This window comes from Sciurus vulgaris (genome assembly GCF_902686455.1).
Source record: "Sciurus vulgaris genome assembly, chromosome: 4".
NCBI lineage: Eukaryota > Metazoa > Chordata > Mammalia > Rodentia > Sciuridae > Sciurus > Sciurus vulgaris.
Window position 1 is genome coordinate 185,263,407 of NC_136464.1, and position 5,324 is coordinate 185,268,730.

General features: G+C 52.4%; 1 long non-coding RNA gene across 1 annotated transcript; it reads right to left on the bottom strand.

The window, feature by feature from the left end:
* Window positions 1–373: 373 nt before the first annotated feature.
* LOC306659869 lies at window positions 374–2,342 on the bottom strand. Its single transcript, XR_013763473.1, has 3 exons — window positions 2,253–2,342; window positions 884–1,135; window positions 374–788 (listed from the first exon to the last, which is right to left on the bottom strand). It is a non-coding gene; the product is annotated as an uncharacterized lncRNA (long non-coding RNA).
* Window positions 2,343–5,324: the final 2,982 nt, after the last annotated feature.

Sequence of the window (5,324 nt, forward strand, 5' to 3'; positions counted from 1 at the left end):
CTGCTGGGGACACTGCTTGCGTGGAGATGCCCAGGGTGTTGGGGTCCACGACTCCCCAGCCACACAGACCCGTTCCACACTGGCGATCTCGTCCCCAGCCTCGCCTCCTCCAGTCCGTTCCCTACAGCACCACCGGAGTCACCTTCCAGGAGCACAGAGTGGACATCCAACTGTAGGGCTCTGTGGCTACGGCCTCTGCTGTTGTCTGCTGGCCCAGACGGTCCTGATTAGGACGCTTAGCGTTCTTCTCCACCTCCCGTCTCATCCCCTGCACACAGCCCTGGAGCTTTGGGTCAACAAGATGCTGTATTTTCAAATCAGCACAGATAGAGCCTTACCTCATGGACCAAGATAAGCCCACAGAATTATCGACCTAAATTAAGAATTAAAATTGCAAAAATAACCAGGTAGAAACATCCCATATCAGGATGGAGAATGAAGAAATACTCATACTTAATGTGGCTTTAAAATACTGTCTCAATTTTGCTCTTAAACCAGAGTAAAGACAATACACATTTAGCAAAATGGTAATGGATTGTGGATTATATTGATTTTGACTTTATTTTCTATATTTTCATAAATTTTCACAAAGGACATAGTGGCTCTTAAAGTAAGAGAAATGTCCCCAAGGGGAAGTGTTGTCGGTGACAAGCTGATCCCTGGTCTCCGAAGGGCATTCTGGAGTCCGGCCTGACCCGCGCTGCCGAGGTCAATTTTCGCCCCACCAGAGTCGTGAAGAGTGGCCCAGAATCCAGGCAACTGTCAAAAGATGACCACGGTGCGCACACCTGTATCGGGAGACCAAGGCAGGAGAATCGCGAGTTCAAAGCCAACCTCAGCAACTTAGGGAGACCCTGTCTTATAAAACAACCAACCCACCCACCCCCACACCGAAGCTTCCAGCCAGGGCCACACGCCTTTCTTGACCAGGTAGCACCGGGCTTGTCTTCAGTTCTGGGAAACTTGGCCGCGCTGAGATCTCCGCAGAGCAGTGGAATTGCACTTTGCAGTGTCGCTCCTGGTTTCAGGTTCGCAGCTGACGCAGAGCCCGGAGGCCGCTTCCTGGGCTTCCTCCGGTGGCATCGGGCGCAGCGAGCTCCGCGGGGCATTATCAGGGACCTGCTGCGTCCGCTGTCTGCTCAGAGCATGGAGAGGTCAGGGTGGGCGCGAAAGGGCAAGACCACAGGTGTGCGTGTGCATGGGTGCGCTCGTGCACGTGTGTGAACGCGGCGGCACGAGCCCCAGCGCGGATCAGGGATAGTGCGGGGCGGGGCCGGGCGGCCTGGGGACGCCCGCTGCGCGGGGCGCCTGCTCCGCGAACGGCCTGCGGTCCCCTGTGCTGGGGCGCCCCCTGCCGGCGGCGCTGCCCTCCCGGCCGGCGCACGAATGGCCGGCTCCGGGAAGCGTGAGCTTTGAGCCGCAGGCGTTTGCAGTGGCCCAGGGCGGCCGTCCCCGCAGCAGGTGAGCTCGGGGGCGTGCGCGTGCCCGCCTCCCCTGCGGACCCCGCCTGCCTGGGACGCGGAAGGTCACGGTTTTACTGTGGAAGGCCTGTCTCTGGAGTTTGGAAACGTCTGGCTGTCCTCCTCGGGGTTCTGGAGAGAAAGCCAGGGAACCTGGGCAGCCACCTGAGCGCTCCCGGGGGATTCCCCACCAGACGGGAGAAGAGCGCCAGCAGGGCTGTCCCCTGGGGTCCCTCAGCGGCCCTGCCTCTGGCGGCCCTGCATACACCTCTAGTGTCTTCCAAGGAGTGCGGCAGGGGCAAAACCAGGGCAGACCCTCCTGGAGGAGGTGCCCTCCTGCATCTCCTACCCACTGGCCTGGGAGCGGAGGTGAAGGGGCTGCCAGACAGCGTGGGTACTTGTGCTGAAAGTGCAAGTTGCTTCAGCACCACTGAAATACTAGGGGACAATCTGCCTCTGGACGGTGCGTTCCAGCAGCACCAGGTGAAAGCAGAAGAGGCACCTGGGGACACCGAAACTTCTCTGGTGCTTGGACTCCAGATGTCCTCATTCTGCACCAGTGAGCCGACCCACCCCATCTGATGGGTCTGGACATGTCACCCCTGGGAGATGGTACCTTGCATGTGGGATATTTCAAACTAAAGGAATTTGAGGAAGGCAGGTTCAGGAAGGTCTCTCTGACAAGGCCCTAGAGCAGGTTCCAAGAACTCTGGGTGAGAGGTGCCCTCCCTGAACCCGAAGGAAAAGAGCATCCTGTCTCCAAAGACCAAGGGAGGAGGAGAGGAGTCCCACCAGCAGGCCTGTTTCCGGGTGGGCCACCTAGGCTGCTCCTTTGCTGCTCCTGTCACATCCCCATGGTCCTCATCGCGCGGGGGGAGGGGGGGTCTTTGGCTCATTCTGGAGGCTTCCATGTCATGTAAAGCTTGTTCTACAGATACACTGTCCCGGGAATGAACGTGCGTGCTTCCCTTTTGGTCTTTGTTATCAGGCCCGGCATGGATCTTAGCTGGATAGGAGAAAGACAGTCTTCTTTCTGACCCAACACCCCATGTGATTTGGGGGGACTCTGCTCCATACTTCACAGCAGCCCCAGGCTAGCCCTGCAGTGCCCACCTCACAGGGAGTTGCCAGGCCCTTTGCAGGGGAGAGGTATATTCAGACACTCATGGATGTGTGTGTTTCTTAACCACCTAAGTGGGCCTGTGGTGGTGCTTTCATCGGGCTTTTCCAGTGTCACCAATGAAAGGCCTCACTGTTGTGCCCTCTGTCCCCTGTGGTCTCTAATGTGCTGTGCTGCATAGCCTGGTGATTTTTAGGGATGCACAGGATGTATTAAGAAGGCTGAACACACACACACACACACACACACACACACACACACACACACACAGGACATGGGATCCAAATCAAGAGAACTCTGGAAAGTCAAGATTTGCGACAACGTCTCTGCTCCAAGTACATAGAGATGAGACAAAATTCAAAAAGAGACTATTAAGAAAACATAGCAAGACTTCAAATCATGACCAGTGTCCCCTGGGTCAGAAAAACGGCACAGGAACAGGAAGTTGGCAGGGCTGAAGTTGAGATCCCACCATGGAACTGTAAGTGGGATGGAATCAAAGGTAAAACTGACAACAGCAAAGTTAGGAGCATCTCAGAAAGTGACGTGGGTCAGCAGTGCCCCAGTGGAGACCTGAGATGAGGGGAATTCCCTCTGAGAGGAGAGCTGTGAAATGTGGGCTTACGTTAGTCCACAGAGCAGCTGAAACCGCAGGGGCTACATGCATTGGCATGCCTGCATCCCCAAAATGCTGCAGTAGGGGGAGACCCTAGAAAATGAAATAAAATGTGACATCATTAATTCAACATTTAAAAATGGTACACATTAGTGGCTGGCAAATTATTGCCTGAAGACCAAATTCAACCTGCTGCCTGTTTTTATAAAGTTTTATTGGAACAGAGCCATGTGTCTGCATTCACACATTGTCTGCAGCTGCTTGCACATACAGCAGCAGAGTCGAATTATGGCAGAGGCCATTTGGCCACAAAACCTGAGATATTTACAATCTGGTTCTTTGAAGAATAGGTTAGCCGACTTCTGCAACATTTATTTATTTATGGACACACACACTCACACACACACACTAATACAGATTTGTGTGGCAGAACATAAAAATAAAAATATGCCTTAGATTAATACACACAAACTTTGAGAGAGAAGAAGGAAAATGGGACTCCACTATATGTGATATTTTTTCATTGGAAAAAAATTTCTTAAGCCAACATGGTAAAATGTTGATTTGCCTGAGATGGGGGTAATGGATACACAATTACTCATTATATATTCTATAACTTTCAGTATTTTAAAAATATTTCATAATAAAGAGAATTAAGAGGAAAAAGAAGAATTAGGTTGACGTGTGCACCTGAACCTGAATGGTCCAAGCTGTACTCTTAGGTGACAATGTCAAGGTGCAAGGTGACAATGTCAAGGTGCAAGGTCCTCTGTGCCAGTGTTTGTGTGAACAGGGGGAGGTGATCCCTCCTTACAAGAAGAGTAACTTTAGTAATACCATTTTGTTTTTGGAATTTTATACCATGTGAATGCAAAAAAAATAAATAAATAAAGAATACCTAGGAAAGCCACACTAGTGTCCTGTCTAGCTGCACATTATTTCTGGATGATCATGCTGTCCCCAGTTGCCTCTACCAACTGCAAAAAAAAAAAAAGTGTTTCAATCAGTCAATCAATGGCACTTGTACGTGTCTACATATTCCAGGAATATAGGCTACTGATCCCTCTATTTATGGAAAAGCATGTCATGAATCTCATCTCTGCAAACTAAGTCATGAAGCAGGAATGTGCAGTGCAGATTTGGAAGTCACGTTCCCATTTGCTAGGAATGCCAAAGTTCTGGTCACGAGTGAGTACATTTATGACCCTGCTGTGTTTGTCCCTGGGTTTTCTGGCTAGTCCCAGGGGGCTGGGCTGAGGCTGGGTCAGCGACCCGACTCCATGACAACCTCATTTCACCTTAACTGGGTGAAGGCCCGTTTCCTGGTGAGGTCACCTTCTCAGGCTTCAGAACTACGGGGCGAGGGGCTTGATCAGCCCTCAGCACACATCCTTGCTGCTTTCCCTGGCATGGATCCTGCAAGCATCCCAATCTTTGCCCACCTGTGGTCATTGCCGAGGCTCCACATGTCTGTGCTGGCCAGTGGCAACCCCCACCCTGTGAGGGTGGTCACTCCCCTCCCCAGGACAGGCTGTTTCTCTCCTGTCTGGCTGCAGTTTGAAAGGATGGAAACACGTTCCTCAGCGTGACCGACCCTCGCTGGCCTCTGTCTCTCGCCCACTTCTTTGCACAGAGCTTGCTCTTTGTTCAGGGCTTCTTCTCTGCTGCATATCTGGCAGGCAGGATGGCACCCCGTCCTACTTCCACACCACGGCTCTCGGCATGGAGGGTGCCGTAGGCTGAAGGTTTCCTCCCAGAATTCCTGGCTTGAGACCACAGGAGTGATGGTATCTGGAGATGCCTTTAGGTGGAGCCCTTTGTCCCGGCTGCCCTTCTACCTAAGGGCACACCAGATCTGTCAGCCTGGGACTCCGCCTCCAGACTGAGAAGGAATCTTTCTGTTCTTTATAAATCACCTGGTCTAAGGAATTCGCTACAGTAGCCAGAATGGACTAAGAGGGAAGGAGGTCTTGGGAATCCAAGGCCAGTCTACACAGAGCAGCTGGGGCCGACTTGGAGAGAGGCTTCTGGATCAGAGGCAAAATCAAAGTGGAATCCAAGGAGGAGGGGATTTGACCTCCACTTAATGAGGGAGGCAGCTCTCCCAAGGGGTAGGAGGACAGAGTGC